Source organism: Chrysemys picta, chromosome 15 (genome assembly GCF_011386835.1).
Source record: "Chrysemys picta bellii isolate R12L10 chromosome 15, ASM1138683v2, whole genome shotgun sequence".
In the NCBI taxonomy this organism is placed as follows: Eukaryota; Metazoa; Chordata; order Testudines; family Emydidae; genus Chrysemys; species Chrysemys picta.
This window is the reverse complement of record NC_088805.1, coordinates 11,633,901-11,655,927: the sequence shown is the minus strand read 5'-3', so window position 1 is coordinate 11,655,927 and position 22,027 is coordinate 11,633,901. Positions and strand designations below refer to the sequence as shown.

The following is a 22,027-nucleotide window of genomic DNA, read 5'->3' as shown; positions in this document are numbered from 1 at the left end:
GGACAGAAAGAGGGAGGCGGAGGTATAATCTACATCAGATTAATGCTCAAATCCCTCCCACCCCCCTCAATCTGCAGTGAAGATTGTTTCACTCATGGGAGAGGGCTGATTCAGGGGAAATTAAAGCAGAGAGGCACCATAAGAAGTGATTTCAATGATGAGTCCAGGGAATCTGGCTACTTTGGGTCCCCATAGCCAGTGAACATCTCGTTCTGTATCTACCACCCCCCACCCCCCTGGCATTTCCAACTGCTCTGAGCTTTTCAATTACCAAAAAGCCAGGCTAGATGGAAGGCAATCCACTTAGAGGCTCTGAGCAGAGACCGGAGCTCAGACCAGCACAGCAATGGACCATTTATCTGGATGGGACCTGCTCCTGCTCTACAAACAATAGAAGACCTGGGAGCTGGCTCCCTTACTGCTCTTTTCCTGCTATGGCCAAAGCAAGTAGCTGAAGGCAGCAACCCAGTGCCTCGAGACCCCGCTTCACCTCCTGAGAGTAAGTTTTCATAATGGAGAGATGAAGTGCCAGCCAAATGCCAGAGTCTCCCCTGCCTTCTGTAGTTAAAAAATAACAAACGGTTGGCTTTTCCCTGCACACATGTGAGCAGAGATGGGCCCAACCAAACCCCTGACAGTGCTGGTACTAGCCCATTGGGAGCCCTAAACAGGAATATTTTTCCTCCTCACACACACACACACCACATATAATAATGAATAGGGGATCCCCTTGAGCTGCTTGGGGCGCTAAGCAATTGCTTAGTCTGCTTATGCCTAGCGCCGACTCTGCCCCTGGATCTGGACTGATCCAAGTTCTGGGGATGTACTGGGAAAAAGTTCAGATTCCAGATCCAAATTTCATAGCCCACTCCATATCTGCAGTGAGATGAACCAAACACTCAGCTCCAAACACCTTGGAAATCTAAGGCCTCCAACACATATATCTGGATATGAACTGTAAGCCCATCTCTCATTCTAAGGCACATGGAGGTGCCTTCCTCCTTCCCCACCACAGGGCAATGCAATACCCATCCCTGAAACAATTGGGATTCGAGTCCCAAACAAATTTACTTCTGGCTTGAGAAGGCTGAGAACGTTCAGGGAGGTTTAAATTACAGAAAGGATCCACCACCATCCCATGCAATAGGGCTTTGAATTTAATGGTGGATGCATTCTCAGCTATGAAGCCACCATGGCTGCGGCTCCACAAGAATAACTAGACCATGGAATGGAGAGCTGATTCCATTTATAACTGCAAAGACAGAGATGATGCTGGAGCTGCTGCTGTACTCTAGAACATTCATTAATCTGCTCGGAGATTTAGGAGTTCTCACCTACAGCGGAACTTCTTTACGACATTGTTCACAAGTGTGGTTCCAACAACAGCTGTTAAGGGATCCACCCCAGGATCTTAGCCCTTGTGCTGCTGTGCTGGAGACATAGGGTTATTCCCCTTTCATGAGTTCTCACCTGTAGGATTGTAAGAATGGAGAAGGATGAACTGTCAAGGCAACAGCAAAGAAGTCATTTTTCTGCTTTCATACTATCCGGCTGTGGGAAATACTGTAGGATCCCTAGGTGTGAAGAGAATTCACAGCTATTCCTCAGCCCTGTGGTCTCTTCTACCAAGAGTCACTTCAAGTATTGGTTTAGGAGCCCTGACTGTGATGGGAGCTGACACCATCTCCAGTAACAGTCCAGCAGGAATTACTCCTCATTCTGCTAGTATTACACAAAGGTGAAATCCCCACACCCTATACCCAGCCTCTCAATGCCCCTTGAGTTCCTTCTCCAGAGCATTCTCTGGGACAGATCATGCACATGATTATACCAGCAGCATCTGAAAGATATAGGGCCTTCAAGATGGAAAGTTCACCATGGAGGAAGTTGTGGTGGCAGAAATTGGCCAGAAACTGCCTACCATCCAGGGCAAATGGGTGTTATCTAACCCTGAAGAGGGGTTTGGGCAGGGAGGATGGGGAAGCACAGATAAGGGCATCTCCTGAGCAGACTCTATGGGCAGAGTCCCTATGGAGCCCTGATGGGAAATTTAGCATCTCTTGCCTCCACATTTCCAATCCCTACAGAACCCCTCCAGGGAGCACAATGCTGGTATCACAGCCCACCCTCCCTTGGAGTAGAGGGGGATTAGGTGGCACAAAGAGCTGTAATTCACCCCTCCCTGCAGCAGTGTCAGTGAATCAGATCTTCTCTCTGTTCTGTTGTTTTGTGGATCACAGTTTGAGAACCACAGATGCAGGGGAAAACTCAGGACCATGTGCCTGTGAGGGAGTTTGCTCCAGTCCCAGTCTCACTCAGCAGGAGAGCTAGAGGAAGCACTAGCCATGGGGGAGCTCCCAGCTCCTCCTCTCCTGTGTATGTGGTTACTGGTTCGAGCCTGCACTGTTCAGAGATGCTAATGAAGTGCTGATCTATACTGGGCCAAGCTGTTGGACATTAATAATGTTCTTTGTCAGCTGGAACCATCTCTGGGCTCCTTGTTTATTGACAAAGTGCCTGCCTCCCTTGAGCAGAAGCTGCCACATAGCAAGTGAGCTGTCTTGGCTCCTTCCTGAGACAAATTACTCCAATTCCAGAGCAAAACTACAAGAGAATCACCTCCCTGCTGCTCATGAATCTCGCTGTGACAGGCAGCATAGTGGCCAGGAACACCCCGCAATTGATAAATATCTGCCGCCTGTGTTGTCCAAGAGGGGAGGAAACGGAGCAATTTATCCAGGCTTCTATCCCCAGAGATGGCCCTGGCATAAGGATTAATCAAATCACCCAAGCTGCTACAGGAGAAAGTGGAAAGGCAGGGAACTGTAGGGGGGACAGGACGGAAGACAGACAGAGCATAGGGCAGGGGTAGTCAATAAGTGGCCCAAGGGCCAAATCTGGACCACCCAATGCTTTTGAACAGACCATGAAATCTTTTTATTAACGTGTTATCATGATTGTTGTTTTTTTTATTATTTTCTCTGGAGTCTGGACCTTGACTATACCTTGAACAAGAAATTCAGACCTTGACAAAAAATAATTGATTACCCCGGTATAGGGGAAGGGCCAAGAGGAGCACTTCCAGATCCGGAAGGGTGTGGTGTGTCCGGGATTAGACCCATTTTGCACTCAGGTGTGCAACATGGGCAAAATCCTAAATCTTCAACCCCTCCCTCTGTATATAGAATTCCTCTAAAGTAAAAGAAACAGAGCACCTGTCCAGCAAGCCTCCAATTTACGATGTAGAGAACCTAAGCCAGTGATATTCAAACTGAGGCTCGTGAGCCACAAGTAGCTCTTTAATGTGTGTCCTGCAGCTCTTTGCAGCATATGATATTAAAACACTATATGATTTAATTATTAACCAATCAGGATGCTTTTACTACGTTATTAACCAATTGTAGTTGATAAAATAATAATACTTGGTCAGTCACTTTGCTGGCTCCTGAACCACTGAGGTCTTGAGTATCACTGGCCTAAGCATACCTACTGATGCACATCCTAAGCATCCGATTCACTTTACAGGCTGTGGTCCGATTCCCATTCCCATCCCTCGGCACCTCTAGTGATGTGCAATGAGATGTGGCATCAAAGCTGGCAGAAGGGGAATTAAGAAATCTGGAGAGAGGGAGGGAGGGAGCCAGAAATGCAAAAAGGCCAGTGAAATCTATCTTTACTCCTCCTCTACCTCTGAAGCTGCTGTGCCTAGGAGGAAAAGAAGCCTAGGAGTCAGCAGAAGGAGCCGTGTGTACACAAGTGTTTGATGTGGGTGCATATCAGTGGGTGGATTTATGTGGGTGTGGGTGCAGATAGATAGACTCATAGACTCATAGACTTTAAGGTCAGAAGGGACCATTATGATCATCTGGTCTGACCCCCTGCATGTTGCAGGCCACAAAGCCGTCCCTACCCTTTCCCTTGACTCTGCTGTTGAAGTCCCCAAATCCTGTGGCTTAGTGACTTAAATTGGCAGAGAACCCTCCTGCCAGTGATCCCTGCCCCATGCTGCGGAGGAAGGCGAAAAACCTCCAGGGCCTCTGCCAATCTACCCTGGAGGAAAATTCCTTCCCGACCCCAAATATGGCGATCAGTAAAACCCCGAGCATGTAGGGAAGAGTCTCCAGCCTGACCCTCATTGGCCATTATACTATTTACCTACCAAGGCACGGTATTCATTTGGCTAAAATCATGTTTTTCCATTAAACCATTCCCTCCATAAACTTATCTAACTTAATCTTGAAACCAGACAGGTCCTTCGCCCCCACCGTTTCCCTCGGAAGGCTGTTCTAATATTTCACCCCTCTGACCATCAGAAATCTTCGGCTTATTTCAAGCCTAAACTTCCCCACAGCCAGTTTATATCCGTTCGTTCTCGTGTCCACATTAGTACTGAGCTGGAACATTTCCTCTCCCTCCCTGGTATTTATCCCTCTGATATATTTAAAGAGAGCAATCATATCCCCCCTCAGCCTTCATTTGGACAGACTAAACAACCCGAGCTCCTCTAGTCTCCTTTCATACGACAGGTTTTCCATTCCTCTGATCATTCTAGTGGCCCTTCTCTGTACCCGTTCCAGTTTGAGTTCATCTTTTTTAAACATGGGAGACCAGAACTGCACACAGTACTCCAAATGTGGTCTCACCAGCGCCTTATACAATGGAAGCAGCACCTCCTTGTTCCTACTAGATATTCCTCGCCTAATGCAACCCAAGACCGCATTGGCTTTTTTCACTGCCACGTCACATTGTCGACTCATAGTCATCCTACGGTCTACCAAGACCCCGAGGTCTTTCTCCTCCTCTGTCACTTCTAACCGATGCGTCCCCAGCTTGTAACTAAAACTGCTGTTAGTCATCCCTAAATGCATCACCTTACACTTTTCACTATTAAATTTCATCCTATTTCTGATACTCCAATTCACAAGCTCATTCAAGTCTCCCTGCAGAATATCCCTATCCTCCTCCGAATTGGCAACGCCTCCCAGCTTTGTGTCCTCCGCAAATTTTATCAGCCCACTCCTACAGTCGGTTCCGAGGTCAGTAATAAATAGATTAAATAAAATGGGTCCCAAAACCGAACCTTGAGGAACTCCACTGGTGACCTCCCTCCAACCTGACAGTTCACCCTTCAACACGACCCGCTGCATTCTCCCCATTAACCAATTCCTTATCCACCTCTGTGTGCATATGTGTTAGAATCATAGAATCATAGAATATCAGGGTTGGAAGGGACCTCAAGAGGTCATCTAGTCCAACCCCCTGCTCAAAGCAGGACCAATTCCCAACTAAATCATCCCAGCCAGGGCTTTGTCAAGCCGGGCCTTAAAAACCTCCAAGGAAGGAGACTCCACTACCTCCCTAGGTAACGCATTCCAGTGCTTCACCACCCGCCTAGTGAAATAGTGTTTCCTAATATCCAACCTGGACCTCCCCCACTGCAACTTGAGACCATTGCTCCTTGTTCTGTCATCTGCCACCACTGAGAACAGCCGAGCTCCATCCTCTTTGGAACCCCCCTTCAGGTAGTTGAAGGCTGCTATCAAATCCCCCCTCATTCTTCTCTTCTGGAGACTAAACAATCCCAGTTCTCTCAGCCTCTCCTCATAAGTCATGTGCTCCAGACCCCTAATCATTTTTGTTGCCCTCCGCTGGACTCTTTCCAATTTTTCCACATCCTTCTTGTAGTGTGGGTCCCCAAACTGGACACAGTGTTTACCCACACACATTAGGTTTTCTTTAGAAAAGTCTGGAATTGTTTCATAAAACTTCTTGAAACATTACTGGGCTTTTGTGAGATTCAATTCTCGCCTGGGTCCTTGCGTTCCCACTAAGAATTCCAAGGATAGGGCATGGAGCCTGGCTTGGCTGTAGTCTGGCTTGCAGTTTAATTTATCATGCAGGAAGGAGAAACTTGCTATGGAGACTGACCATGGCATGGAGCAGGAAGGAACCTAGCATGAAATTTGGGATAGGCACAGGATAGGGGGGATGGACTAGATGACAGAATACTGTCATTTTTTCCATCTCTAGATTCTATAATCAGAAGCAATGTTGTTCTTGAGAGAGATGGAGACTAGCGAACTAGGTTTTCACCTGTAATAGCAGCTATCTATTATAAGACATCCCTTCCTGCTTATGAAGAAAACATGGAACTGACACCTTAGATACAGACATTAAAGAGGATCTTCTTTCCAAAGAAAAACGTTGCTGTGTACTAGTTCTGATTAGTTCAGTGGCAGCTGCTAGGGGCTACTTCCAGTAGCAGAGACAGCCCCGAGAGAGATCAAAAACCAACTCAGAAATTGAGATGTGAGAGGGGTGGAGGGGAATTTGCTTTGTCGAATTGCAGCCTAGTTTGGCAGCATAGAATAAAATTGTTTCTACTGGGCAAGTAACAGTTTCCAGAGGACAAAGCATTCCTGTTCCTTGTCAAATGTCAGGTCCCTTACAATATGTGATCTTTCATCTTCTAGGACAACAGATCAGACCCCTGTTTATGACTGGTATAACAATAATATTAGTGTGGTGGTTTAATCTCTGGTGAGAATATATGTATGAGGGTCAAACTCATCCCAAGTGGACCTCCATTGAAGTCAATGGAGCTACCTAAGGGATGGATTTGACCTATTGTGTACTTGGAAGGTTTCACTGTTTTTTATCTTGAGAAATCCATCTGACTCCTGCCTGTTTAATTTATCCCACACATACATGTGATTTCTACCTGCTCTGGTTTTGAATTCTTTCTCTACTTTGCCATGAGTTTGTATCTGGATTGCTAGCTTTCAACCTTGCACCTACTCACCCTCCACATAGTGGCTATATAACTCTGTAGAAATAAGAAATAATGCAGTTGTGTTGTTGGATGACTTTCAATGAGCCTGTTGATTAGGATTTATTAACATCCTTGGTGCTACATTGTCATTGGTATCAGGAGTCCTTCTGTTACAGCTCCCAACCACTGGTACCAGCACTGGTCCTCCAAATATCTGAGACTGGTCATCTTCCCTCCTTCTGTGTTAGACCCTGGCGTGTTATTGCTGCCTATTCAGTTGTGTGTTTTCCAACCAGGAATGGAGCTTGGACTGTACTATATGCTCCAGTCAGGCAGCAGCAGGCACAGGCTGGTACAGGGAAGGTCTTAGTCTAGTAGGCAAGTTCAGCTGCCTGAAGAGTTTGGGACCTTCTTTATTCTTAGGTGTCCGTTGCTGACTCATGCTGACTATAACATTATATGAGTGTTTCTCTTCTGCATTACACCAATTGGATCAGATTCAAACACAATCAGAAAGTCTGTTAACAAAATTGAACCTCCACAGATATTTCCCATCCCTCCCAAGGTATAAGAATCCCAACCTGCAATTGCTCCTCAGGACAGTTTTATCTCTAACAGTTCAAAGAAAAGCAGTGGGCCTGCATCTCAGTTACACACTGTGGAGTGGAAATGGCCTTCTAGTTTAAACAACCTTTCCCCTCAGTGCCCATCCTTGCTCTAAACTCAGGAATAGGGGAAATGAGAATCAGTTGCACTGTCTGGAAAAAAACATGACACTGCAGAAAGCACTAATTATCCTCTGATCCCAGGGTCAGGCTGGATCTGTACCTGGTGAGGCACTAAGTGCTGCCGTCAATGGTGCTGGTGACTAGACAGGTGGTGCTCTTCCCTTGAGTCATCACTAAACCAATACCCCAGTGTGACACTGCAGATTGGTATGAGCCTGGAGGTGCCTTCATAAAACCAAGGTCCTGATCATGTGCACTCTTTAAAGATCCAATGACACATTTTGTAAGAGTCAAGGTGTTACCCCAGTGTGAGGTCTCCTGATCAAATTCCAACTCAGGTGATCATATTCTGCCTTCCTAAATGCCCCCTCCAGTTTTTTAAGTGAATACAGGTTTCTTCTTCACTTCCTGTTCTGAACAGTTGTGTTATGTTGCTGTGCAGTGTTACATAGCTGCCACATTCTACCCCAGAGTGGAGGCTGCATATCAGCGTGGGATGAAGTGATCCATTTATATCCCTTCCCAGGGTGGTTGCAAGGGGCTATAGATGTGCAAAGTATTTTAAGTAAGGGATAGGTAGCATAGAGATTAGAATATTTCAACACTTTTGATTTAATAGTGACTTCAGGCACAGGTGTATTGAGTTTGGTAGCCTCACCTTGGTACAGTAGGCTACTAAACAACTGCGCAGGACCACACCAACTGTAACAGCTGTTTGCCGCTATTCCAAGAAGGGATCTTGAACTGGAATAGAAGTGTGATTCAGGTTTATGGATCCTGCTGACTATCTGCAAGGTCACATGAATATCACTGGATAATTAAAAGGGAGCCCAAAGTTAGCTAAGCATCTTTTACTGGATATACATCATACAGTTGCTTGTTATTGGAAATCAATACCACTCATGGCTCATCAGAGGAAAACAGCAACTGGAGCTGTGATGCCGGAAAGAACCACAGCTAATTTTGTTGACAAATACACAGGATCTGCACTGTACATGGTGCCAAACTCTTCCCTGATTTACACCTTGTGCAAGCCGATTGACTCCGATGATATTTCATGAAACATAAGTCAAGATAATACATAGTCCTTGGAACTTACATTGGGCTAATTTAGAGGACAAAAGATGAACCTGATCCAGCCAGCAGGTTTGTGCATGTCAGTGGGTTAGATATTATGTTGTATATTTGATGAGCAGAGCAATAATGGATATTTGTTTAGCTTGGTTTTACTTTGATGTTTTTACCAAATCCTTTAAAAATAAAGCTCTATTTTAAAAATGCATCACTAACAAAATTAGTGCTCCCTGGCAGAGGTGGTGTGCACAGGAATCTTGCCCATTGCCCCTCGGTGCTTCTGTGTGCTTGGCTTCCATCCCTCGGGCTCTTTAGAAGCAATTAACGTGATAAATTCTTTCCCCTGCTGAGCAAAGGGTAGACTGCATGGATGTGCTCAAGTGAAACCGTGTTTTTCTGTGTTCATAACACACAGGGGGCTCTGTGAATATACTCTGCATATCTCTAGTGCCTTCCAGCTGAGGAGCTGAAAGACATAAGTGAATTAAGCCTACAAACACCACTGTGAGGTAGGTATTATCCCCACTGTACAGACAGGGAACAAAGGTACAAGCAGGGTGACTTGCCCAAGATCTTTAGCATAGCTAGAAGCAATGTGAATAGCCTGTCTCCCAATTCTGCATGTTAACCACAAGTTCCTCCTTCCTTTTCCAGTGGAAGATGTCAATCAGTGGGTGCTCAGTATATCTGAAAATCAGGGTATTATTCTTTAGGTGCCTATACATTTAGATGCCCAACTTTAAGAACTAAAATTTGAAAATTTTAGCCTTTATATGCATATATGTACATTCATGCAGGGGCATGTGCACATTTATTGGATTGTAAGAAAACAGGATATATGAAGTTGTGTGTGTATGTGTATTTTTAAATAGAGGGAGTTGTGTTTTGTGTGTGTGTATCCTTCTAAGAGAGCTTTGTGTGTACATATATTTATGTGTATTCGTGGAGAGTCCTCTGTATGTAAACATATAGGGGTTTGTGTGTGTATATGTGTACATATGTACATACATATATAAGATTGTGTGTACACTAAATAAAATTATTTTGTTACATGATGCAGGTTGTGTGGATACATTTAAAGAAGTCTAGATACAAACATGTTGGAATTTGTGTGAGCATGGGTAGATGTGAATGTTTGGAAAGGATTTGTATGTGTGTGTATATTCAGCTTGTCTTTGCACACAGGGATGCATGTGTGTGTGTGTGTACCCACACAAAGGAGGGTATGTATGAAGGCTATATATCTAGATACAGGGGTGCCCATATGTAGGTTGTGTGTATACATACAGAGATGCGTGAATGTATGTATGTTGACTGTGTGTATACATACAGGATGTGTATGTGAGTGAGCACACAGGCAGGGCCGGTGCAAGGAAGTTTCACGCCCTAGGCGAAACTTCCACCTTGCGCCAACCCCCACCCAGCTAACCCTGCCCCCCGTGGCAGCTAACCACGCCCACCGGAGGAGTCCCCCCCGCCCCCGTGCGGCAGCTAACCCAGCCCGCCACCTGGGGAGCCCGCTGCCCCCCCGACCCGGGACACCCCACCACCCCCCCCGCAGCAGCTACCCCCCCTCTGCAGTTAACCCCGCCTGGGGAGCCCCCCTCCATGGCAGCTAAACCCGCCCGCTGCCCCCCTCTGCAGCTAACCCCGCCTGGGGATCCCGCCCCAGATCACCTCCGCTCCGCCTCCTCCGCTGAGCACGCCAGCACCGCTCTAATTCTCCTCCTCTCCCAGGCTTGCGGCGCTGATTGGAGGAGAATTAGAGCGGGGGCTGTGTGCTCAGCGGAGGAGGCAGAGAGGAGGTGATCTGGGGCGGGGAGCAGTTCTCCCTGCGCCCCCCCCCCGCCCCAGCTCACCTCCACTCCACCTCCTCGCCTGAGCGGGCTTTTAGGCGCCCTCAACCACTAGGCACCCTAGGCAGCCGCCTAGTTCGCCTAGTGATTGCACCGGCCCTGCACACAGGCATATACTTGTGTAGTGGTTGTGGCCATGTGTGCTCTTCTTCTACCATGGAACATCTTCTGTACTAAATACCTGTTGGATAATGAGGGCAAAGAATTATCACTGCATCCTCTGTGCTCCTGGGAGGAAGGAGCTGTTGTATTTAAATACCTCCTGTCCTGTTGGGGAGGATTTGGGGGCCGCATACATCACAGCCTCCCACAATGTGTCACTGACTTCCTGCTCCAGAACTATTCCTAATGGTTGGTGGATGAATCTGTGAAAGCTTTGCAAGATGGGGTCAATAAGGGGAAGAGCCCTTGGAAGTTTGGGGGTGGGGATTAAGCTAGAATATAAAGAAGTCTCCTAAGGAGAAACCTACACTGAGACTGTAGTGAATTCTGCTGGCCAGCAGCAGAGGGCGCCTTGGTGACACTGACAGAGCAGAACCTCCCTCACTGGAAAGTCCCATAAAAGGCAGGGTCCCCTGGAAGGGAGTGGAAGGGTCCCCCAGGGACAGAAAGTAGGGAGGGTCTGAGTGGAATGGGGCAGAGAGGAAATGTTTGATGTAGGAAAATGAAGCAGAGAACAGGGTCCCTTGGTGAAGATCTTCCTTGGATCACAATCCTGACCCTTCCCCTGAAACCAGAGTCACAGCACTGGATTCATGCTAGATGTCTGTGTCAAAACCAGCTGTTTCCCTTCTGCAGGTTTGCGCTAGGCTCTTGGGACCTGCATTCTGGGCCTGGGAACCAACTCTTTCCTATCCTCTGATTCTGCACCAGGCACCCATGGTTAGGATCCCAGAGTTGTCTTTATACCAACATCCTGTTTCATTCCCTCTCTATAGTTTAACATTCTGGTCTCAGAACAGATCCTTTCTCTGCATCTGGGCTCACTCTGGATACCCACTTCTATGTCTCAAACAGGACTTCACAGACACCACAATAAATGCAGCAGGAATAATAGTCCAGTCAGAGAAAAGCTGCTGGAGAGGAGATTATGCTTCCCTCTTCTGTTTTATTCTGTGTTATCCAAGTTCAATGTTTAATCAGCTAGGAAGGAGACTTCATGGAGTCATTGCTAATGTGGGAACTGGACTATGACCCACTGAAGAAATGCCCTGTCCCCCAAATGATTATGTAAATCTAACATCTTAAATGTGCAGCTGTTAGAACTAGTCTTCTCAGTTCACCATAAACATTGAGACATGACGACTCATCTCTGCTATAGCACAGCCTAGGACTACATCCAAGAGCCTCTATCACTGCAACACAATGACATCCCCTCTGCTATAGTACAACACAGCATCCTGGGACCTCCATCACTCACACACATCTGTGTAAGACAGTCTGGGATCCGGGAACTTCCATCACTGAAATATAAATGACTCTCTCTCTCTCTCTCTCATCATTCAGACTGAAGAGTATTCTTCCTCTGCTTGGAGGGCTCTAAGCTGTGGGCCTGATGCAGCGTTCTTAGTCAGGCAACACTCCCATTCAAATCAATAGGAACTCAGAGTTCCCGGTGATGTAAACGAGAGTTTTGCCTTAGTAAGGACCTCAGGATAACATGGAGAACAGGGAGAAGGTGCTCACTCCTTCTCTGTGGGTGGCTGGGACATATTCTCTTGCCTTGACGTTTCTGGCTCCTTTTGGAGAAGAGTGTTCCTCATGGCAGTTACTCACCCCTACAGCTTGGGACCCCAACCACCTGATAAGCAGGGCTAGTTCCTTTCACTCTGGTTTGATCCATGATGCACCCTGACTCCATTGCTCTTCTACTAGTAAACTCCAAAGAGATGGAAGAAGACAGACAAGAAAAGGTAAAGAAAAAGAAAAGAGGGGGCTGCAAACAAGATATTTCTCCTCCTCCTGTTTAATGTTCATTTGGTCACTAGAATTAAAACCAGATCTGGGAGTGGGACTACAGACACCAAAAAGATAAAGCCTCTCATGGCCTCTGCAGATGGAAATACAACAGGCCCTTTGGCCCTGGGCACTTACAGACAGAGCCTGTAAATATTTGATAGGCCCTTATGGCTTTCTCTGACCCGCATGATCCCCAGGCTATTAGAAAGCAGTTGACAGAAAACTGTGTTGGGAAATCACTTCATTAAAAAATTTAACAGCCAGGCAGGGCGTGAAAGCAAAACAGCTCTGAAAACTGCTGGGTCTCACATGGCAGGATCACTTACAAATTAATATTGCATGGCAAACGCCAGGAAAGGCTCTGCTTAAAGGGCCAGTACTGTGGAGCCAACAGATCTAAACAAAAAAGAATTGGAGTTATGCTACAACTGAGCTGCTATCCTTGCTGCCACGCTATTACATTGCTATGCTACCAGACTATTGCTGCACTGCTATCCTGCCAGGCTACAGCTGCCACACTGTTGCGGCAGCACTATCCCTACTGCCATGCTACTTCTGCTCTGCTGTCCTGCGGGCACAGTACCCGCCTCACTATCCCTGTTATGCTACTGCTGCAACACTGTCCTTGCTGCCACGCTAACGCTGCCGTGCTATCCCTTCTGCCCGGCTATCCCTGAACCACTATCCCTGCTGCCAGGCTAACGCTGCCGTGCTATCCCTTCTGCCCGGCTATCCCTGAACCACTATCCCTGCTGCCCCGCTAACGCTGCCGTGCTATCCCCTTCTGCCCGGCTATCCCTGAACCACTATCCCTGCTGCCACGCTAACGCTGCCGTGCTATCCCTTCTGCCCGGCTGTCCCTGAACCACTATCCCTGCTGCCACGCTAACGCTGCACTGCTATCCCTTCTGCCCGGCTGTCCCTGAACCACTATCCCTGCTGCCACGCTAACGCTGCCGTGCTATCCCTTCTGCCCGGCTATCCCTGAACCACTATCCCTGCTGCCACGCTAACGCTGCCATGCTATCCCTTCTGCCCGGCTGTCCCTGAACCACTATCCCTGCTGCCACGCTAACGCTGCCGTGCTATCCCTTCTGCCCGGCTGTCCCTGAACCACTATCCCTGCTGCCACGCTAACGCTGCCGTGCTATCCCTTCTGCCCGGCTGTCCCTGAACCACTATCCCTGCTGCCACGCTAACGCTGCCGTGCTATTCCTTCTGCCCGGCTATCCCTGAACCACTATCCCTGCTGCCACACTAACGCTGCCGTGCTATCCCTTCTGCCCGGCTATCCCTGAACCACTATCCCTGCTGCCACGCTAACGCTGCCGTGCTATCCCTTCTGCCCGGCTGTCCCTGAACCACTATCCCTGCTGCCACGCTAACGCTGCCGTGCTATTCCTTCTGCCCGGCTATCCCTGAACCACTATCCCTGCTGCCACGCTAACGCTGCCGTGCTATCCCTTCTGCCCGGCTGTCCCTGAACCACTATCCCTGCTGCCACGCTAACGCTGCACTGCTATTCCTTCTGCCCGGCTATCCCTGAACCACTATCCCTGCTGCCACACTAACGCTGCCGTGCTATCCCTTCTGCCCGGCTGTCCCTGAACCACTATCCCTGCTGCCACGCTAACGCTGCCGTGCTATCCCTTCTGCCCGGCTGTCCCTGAACCACTATCCCTGCTGCCACGCTAACGCTGCCGTGCTATCCCTTCTGCCCGGCTCTCCCTGAACCACTATCCCTGCTGCCACGCTAACGCTGCACTGCTATCCCTTCTGCCCGGCTATCCCTGAACCACTATCCCTGCTGCCACGCTAACGCTGCCGTGCTATCCCTTCTGCCCGGCTATCCCTGAACCACTATCCCTGCTGCCACGCTAACGCTGCCGTGCTATCCCTTCTGCCCGGCTATCCCTGAACCACTATCCCTGCTGCCACGCTAACGCTGCACTGCTATCCCTTCTGCCCGGCTATCCCTGAACCACTATCCCTGCTGCCACGCTAACGCTGCCGTGCTATCCCTTCTGCCCGGCTATCCCTGAACCACTATCCCTGCTGCCACGCTAACGCTGCCGTGCTATCCCTTCTGCCCGGCTGTCCCTGAACCACTATCCCTGCTGCCACGCTAACGCTGCCGTGCTATCCCTTCTGCCCAGCAATCCCTGAACCACTATCCCTGCTGCCACACTAACGCTGCCGTGCTATCCCTTCTGCCCGGCTATCCCTGAACCACTATCCCTGCTGCCACGCTAATGCTGCCGTGCTATCCCTTCTGCCCGGCTGTCCCTGAACCACTATTCCTGCTGCCACGCTAATGCTGCCGTGCTATCCCTTCTGCCCGGCTGTCCCTGAACCACTATCCCTGCTGCCACGCTAACGCTGCACTGCTATTCCTTCTGCCCGGCTGTCCCTGAACCACTATCCCTGCTGCCACGCTAACGCTGCCGTGCTATCCCTTCGGCCCGGCTATCCCTGAACCACTGTCCCTGCTGCCACGCTAATGCTGCCGTGCTATCCCTTCTGCCTGGCTATCCCTGAACCACTATCCCTGCTGCCACGCTAACGCTGCCGTGCTATCCCTTCTGCCCGGCTATCCCTGAACCACTATCCCTGCTGCCACGCTAACGCTGCCGTGCTATCCCTTCTGCCCGGCTCTCCCTGAACCACTATTCCTGCTGCCACGCTAACGCTGCCGTGCTATCCCTTCGGCCCGGCTGTCCCTGAACCACTATCCCTGCTGCCACGCTAACGCTGCCGTGCTATCCCTTCGGCCCGGCTATCCCTGAACCACTATCCCTGCTGCCACGCTAACGCTGCCGTGCTATCCCTTCTGCCCAGCTGTCCCTGAACCACTATCCCTGCTGCCACACTAACGCTGCACTGCTATCCCTTCTGCCCGGCTCTCCCTGAACCACTATCCCTGCTGCCACGCTAACGCTGCACTGCTATCCCTTCTGCCCGGCTATCCCTGAACCACTATCCCTGCTGCCACGCTAACGCTGCCGTGCTATCCCTTCTGCCCGGCTATCCCTGAACCACTATCCCTGCTGCCACGCTAACGCTGCCGTGCTATCCCTTCTGCCCAGCTGTCCCTGAACCACTATCCCTGCTGCCACACTAACGCTGCCGTGCTATCCCTTCTGCCCGGCTATCCCTGAACCACTATCCCTGCTGCCACACTAACGCTGCCGTGCTATCCCTTCTGCCCGGCTCTCCCTGAACCACTATCCCTGCTGCCACGCTAACGCTGCCGTGCTATCCCTTCTGCCCGGCTGTCCCTGAACCACTATCCCTGCTGCCACGCTAACGCTGCACTGCTATCCCTTCTGCCCGGCTATCCCTGAACCACTATCCCTGCTGCCACGCTAACGCTGCCGTGCTATCCCTTCTGCCCGGCTCTCCCTGAACCACTATTCCTGCTGCCACGCTAACGCTGCCGTGCTATCCTTTCTGCCCGGCTATCCCTGAACCACTATCCCTGCTGCCACGCTAACGCTGCCGTGCTATCCCTTCTGCCCGGCTATCCCTGAACCACTATCCCTGCTGCCACGCTAACGCTGCCGTGCTATCCCTTCTGCCCGGCTCTCCCTGAACCACTATTCCTGCTGCCACGCTAACGCTGCCGTGCTATCCCTTCTGCCCGGCTATCCCTGAACCACTATCCCTGCTGCCACGCTAACGCTGCCGTGCTATCCCTTCTGCCCGGCTGTCCCTGAACCACTATCCCTGCTGCCACACTAACGCTGCCGTGCTATCCCTTCTGCCCAGCTGTCCCTGAACCACTATCCCTGCTGCCACGCTAACGCTGCCGTGCTATCCCTTCTGCCCGGCTATCCCTGAACCACTATCCCTGCTGCCACGCTAACGCTGCCGTGCTATCCCTTCTGCCCGGCTATCCCTGAACCACTATCCCTGCTGCCACGCTAACGCTGCCGTGCTATCCCTTCGGCCCAGCTGTCCCTGAACCACTATCCCTGCTGCCACGCTAACGCTGCCGTGCTATCCCTTCGGCCCAGCTGTCCCTGAACCACTATCCCTGCTGCCACGCTAACGCTGCCGTGCTATCCCTTCTGCCTGGCTATCCCTGAACCACTATCCCTGCTGCCACGCTAACGCTGCACTGCTATCCCTTCTGCCCAGCAATCCCTGAACCACTATCCCTGCTGCCACACTAACGCGGCTGTGCTATCCCTTCTGCCCGGCTGTCCCTGAACCACTATCCCTGCTGCCACGCTAACGCGGCTGTGCTATCCCTTCGGCCCGGCTATCCCTGAACCACTATCCCTGCTGCCACGCTAATGCTGCCGTGCTATCCCTTCTGCCCGGCAATCCCTGAACCACTATCCCTGCTGCCACGCTAACGCTGCCGTGCTATCCCTTCTGCCCGGCTATCCCTGAACCACTATCCCTGCTGCCACGCTAACGCTGCCGTGCTATCCCTTCTGCCCGGCTGTCCCTGAACCACTATCCCTGCTGCCACGCTAACGCTGCCGTGCTATCCCTTCTGCCCGGCTATCCCTGAACCACTATTCCTGCTGCCACACTAACGCTGCCGTGCTATCCCTTCTGCCCGGCTATCCCTGAACCACTATCCCTGCTGCCACGCTAACGCTGCCGTGCTATCCCTTCTGCCCGGCAATCCCTGAACCACTATCCCTGCTGCCACGCTAACGCTGCCGTGCTATCCCTTCTGCCCGGCTGTCCCTGAACCACTATCCCTGCTGCCACGCTAACGCTGCCGTGCTATCCCTTCTGCCCGGCAATCCCTGAACCACTATCCCTGCTGCCACGCTAACGCTGCCGTGCTATCCCTTCGGCCCGGCTGTCCCTGAACCACTATCCCTGCTGCCACGCTAACGCTGCCGTGCTATCCCTTCTGCCCGGCAATCCCTGAACCACTATCCCTGCTGCCACGCTAACGCTGCCGTGCTATCCCTTCGGCCCGGCTGTCCCTGAACCACTATCCCTGCTGCCACGCTAACGCTGCCGTACTATTCCTTCTGCCCGGCTATCCCTGAACCACTATCCCTGCTGCCACGCTAACGCTGCCGTGCTATCCCTTCTGCCCAGCAATCCCTGAACCACTATCCCTGCTGCCACGCTAACGCTGCCGTGCTATCCCTTCTGCCTGGCTATCCCTGAACCACTATCCCTGCTGCCACGCTAACGCTGCACTGCTATCCCTTCTGCCCAGCAATCCCTGAACCACTATCCCTGCTGCCACGCTAACGCTGCCGTGCTATCCCTTCTGCCCGGCTCTCCCTGAACCACTATCCCTGCTGCCACGCTAACGCTGCCGTGCTATCCCTTCTGCCCAGCAATCCCTGAACCACTATCCCTGCTGCCACGCTAACGCTGCCGTGCTATCCCTTCTGCCCGGCTATCCCTGAACCACTATCCCTGCTGCCACACTAACGCTGCCGTGCTATCCCTTCTGCCCGGCTGTCCCTGAACCACTATCCCTGCTGCCACGCTAACGCTGCCGTGCTATCCCTTCTGCCCGGCTATCCCTGAACCACTATCCCTGCTGCCACGCTAATGCTGCCGTGCTATCCCTTCTGCCCGGCTATCCCTGAACCACTATCCCTGCTGCCACGCTAACGCGGCTGTGCTATCCCTTCTGCCCGGCTATCCCTGAACCACTATCCCTGCTGCCACGCTAACGCTGCCGTGCTATCCCTTCTGCCCGGCTGTCCCTGAACCACTATCCCTGCTGCCACACTAACGCGGCTGTGCTATCCCTTCTGCCCGGCTATCCCTGAACCACTATCCCTGCTGCCACGCTAACGCTGCAGTGCTATCCCTTCGGCCCGGCTGTCCCTGAACCACTATTCCTGCTGCCACGCTAACGCTGCCGTGCTATCCCTTCTGCCCGGCTGTCCCTGAACCACTATCCCTGCTGCCACGCTAACGCTGCCGTGCTATCCCTTCTGCCTGGCTATCCCTGAACCACTATCCCTGCTGCCACGCTAACGCTGCCGTGCTATCCCTTCTGCCCGGCTGTCCCTGAACCACTATCCCTGCTGCCACGCTAACGCTGCCGTGCTATCCCTTCTGCCCGGCTGTCCCTGAACCACTATCCCTGCTGCCACGCTAACGCTGCCGTGCTATCCCTTCTGCCCGGCTATCCCTGAACCACTATCCCTGCTGCCACGCTAACGCTGCCGTGCTATCCCTTCTGCCCGGCTATCCCTGAACCACTATCCCTGCTGCCACGCTAACGCTGCCGTGCTATCCCTTCTGCCCGGCTATCCCTGAACCACTATCCCTGCTGCCACACTAACGCTGCCGTGCTATCCCTTCTGCCCGGCTATCCCTGAACCACTATCCCTGCTGCCACGCTAACGCTGCCGTGCTATCCCTTCTGCCCGGCTGTCCCTGAACCACTATCCCTGCTGCCACGCTAACGCTGCCGTGCTATCCCTTCTGCCCGGCTGTCCCTGAACCACTATCCCTGCTGCCACGCTAACGCTGCACTGCTATCCCTTCTGCCCGGCTATCCCTGAACCACTATCCCTGCTGCCACGCTAACGCTGCCGTGCTATCCCTTCGGCCCGGCTATCCCTGAACCACTATCCCTGCTGCCACGCTAACGCTGCCGTGCTATCCCTTCTGCCCGGCTATCCCTGAACCACTATCCCTGCTGCCACGCTAACCTGGCTGTGCTATCCCTTCTGCCCAGCAATCCCTGAACCACTATCCCTGCTGCCACGCTAACGCTGCACTGCTATCCCTTCTGCCCGGCAATCCCTGAACCACTGTCCCTGCTGCCACGCTAACGCTGCCGTGCTATTCCTCTGTCACGCTAACTGTGCTCCTCTCTCCCTGCCGCCATGCTAATGCTGCACTGCTATCCCTCTATCACACTAATGCTGTATTGCTATCTCTCCTGCTACACTGCCACATGACTGCTATACCAATATCACAGTGCCACACTTCTGCGCCACTGCCACATCCCATTGCCACGCTGCCATTCTACTGCACCACCATCCCTGCAACATGCTTCCATGCTGCTGCTCCAACATCGAACACCAGGCTGCCATACTACTGCACCACTCTCCCACCCGCATGCTGCTGCACTGCTATCCTCCTGCCACTGCCATTCTCCCACACCACTGCAGCACTGCACTAGTATCCCTCTACCACCCAGCTGCATTACTGCACCACTGCACTAACATCTCACCACTACACTGTCACTCTAAGAAACTACTCCTGGACCATAACAACATTGCATTAAGTTCACTGTACAAAATTGTATTTCCATAATACTGCACTAATTTTACTCTCACTAATTCACATTAATCCTCCCCTCCAGCACTGTATTAACATTTCACTCACTGTTTTATGGTATTACAACAACACTGCACTGCCAGACTGGCACAGCCCTGTGCTAACATCACACTGAGTACAATTGCCATGAGACTGTATATCATGCCTTTACAATATTATATTACTCTATCATTAGACTGCCAATCTGCTACACCACTATGCTGCCAAGCTACAACACTACACAAATATCCCATCCTTGAACTGCCAAAATACGCGCACACTGCACCAGTATCACTTCCTTATACTGCCCCAGGACTGTGTTATTATATTACTGCATTGTCAGGACTGTACTATCAAGTCGCTCTGGTGCTGTACAACGCCCAAGCATAAGTACCACAGTAAAATGCTTTTATAATATTATGTATTACTCCACAGAGCCAACATACTAATATGTCATTAGCCTAATGTGACACAGTGGCTTATACTAATACACTATTACACCACCCTACATCTGTTTATCCATGCACCACTGGACTACTGCAGTACAGTACGATGCACTGAAATAGCTCTATTGCTCTATATACAACACCAGCGTACCTTGAGTGTAGTTAATCAAATACTTCTTTCTGCATTACCGTACCCTGACAGTACCGGGCCTTAGCATTAGCCTGTAGCATACACCATCAATGCACCACATAGCTGGGCTAGCACACCAGTTATATATTTATAGCACTTCTGTCCATGCTCAGGGTTTCTTCCTGTACAGTTACAAATCTATCTGCCTAAGACACAACTCTGGAGTCCTGGGCTGCTATTTCACACTGCTACTGCAATAATGAAATACTGTGTGAAGTCATCCCTGCAATGTTTTCTGCCTGTCTGATTGTACCACTGTAGTATTCTGCATACGTGGCCATATCATTGCACCACTAGATCAGCAGAGGAGGACGTTACCTTGTGTATCATTGGGGCAAAACATACTGGTGCCCCTGGATCATGCTTTGTCGTTGCTGTAAATCTGCAGCATTGTGCTCCCCTCCTAATGTGTAACTAAAAATTTATTTTAACTGCTTCACTCACTGTGTGATAACAACACAGTGGACTGGGTGTGTTAGCTAGAAGTTCCTGGACTAAAGAAACTGTTTATGGTGCTGTTGCTCTCTTCTAATTACAGTGTATAATAAATGGGTGTTGCAATTCCTTTCTGCAATCCTGGGCATTACTGCACCCCTGTGACACTGCATCCACCCATGATTGAAACTTGGGCTCCTACAGGAATAATTTCCTGTCCTCCCCTACTACTGCAAACTCACATTTCTATCCAACTGCTAACATTCACTTCTCCACTCCTGGGATACAGCCTCCATCCCTTCTATTACCATGACAAAACGCACTTGCTTCTGTCCTAGGGCCTCCATCCATTCCTGAACTTTACAATTACAATTTTCTTTACTTTGTGCCTGTGCTCCTGCATCCAACTATTTCTGCATTCCATGCTGTAGCTACCAGGGCATTCCTGCATTGCTGTGTTCACCCATTCCCAAATGTTCCTACTACAACCCACTCCACACTCCTGTCTTACATTATCCATTGAATGGTCATTTCATCTAAATCCTTTCAGAGAAGGCAAGAGGCAGACAGACACAGATACAGGATGTCAGGCTATGAAGAAAGATCTCTGTTTATTCACAAGCACAGGGGCTGTGCACTGGGTAAAAGAGCCAGAAGCAGCATTTCATCTGTGCCCTTCTTTCTTGTAAGCAAGCCGGCATCGTTGAACTGGGGGGACTAAATCTTGCAGAGTTTATGGCATGCAGTAGAAGGTGGTGACACCTGAAAGTGGGTAGGCAACACTGATATAATAAAGATGCTATTCAGAGCCAGTTTCCATCAGTGGGAAAAGAACAATTAAAAACTAGGTAGACAATGGCTTTTGTGTTGGGGACCCTGGTATGGATTTATTTTGTGGTTCTGATACTTTGAGGCCATGCAGTGCTACAGAGCTAAAATCCATACTCAGTTACATCCCCACTGCTGTCAGCCAAGTTGCAGAGATGTAACTGGACAGAATTTAGCCCACAGATTTCCAAATATGCTGGTGGGCATATTGCTCTTTGTCACCTAGTTGAGCACTAGCACTGACCAGGACCCTGAATGTTGCTATTGAAAGATTTTATCTCTGAGTTTTGATGTCCTGTTTGTGGGGCTGGGGGGAAATACTAGTTCTGAGTCCACTGCAACAATAATATTCATATCCCAACAAACAAACTATTGTTGATGATGCAAAGTCCTGGGGAAGGGGAACAGGTGAGGTTTGATTTTCTTCAGTGCAGTCAAGGTTATCAGAGGAAGACAGCACTTTCTGACAC

The 22,027-nt window shown here is 50.5% G+C and overlaps 2 protein-coding genes across 6 annotated transcripts in view; both read right to left on the bottom strand.

Annotated features, from left to right (window-relative positions):
• Positions 1 to 22,027, bottom strand: part of RNF10 (ring finger protein 10) — a 207,074-nt gene that overhangs the window by 109,830 nt on the left and 75,217 nt on the right. The gene's annotated exons all lie outside the window — the stretch shown is intronic.
• CABP1 (calcium binding protein 1) overlaps positions 1 to 22,027 on the bottom strand; it is a 39,080-nt gene that overhangs the window by 14,511 nt on the left and 2,542 nt on the right. For 2 of the 5 annotated variants that reach the window (XM_005288673.4, XM_065567859.1), the window contains exon 1: positions 1,335 to 1,470. The exons of the other annotated variants lie outside the window; for them this stretch is intronic. The gene's annotated coding sequence lies outside the window, so the exon portion shown is untranslated. Of the gene's footprint in view, positions 1 to 1,334; positions 1,471 to 22,027 lie in introns of those variants that run through there. 5 annotated transcript variants of the gene reach the window in all.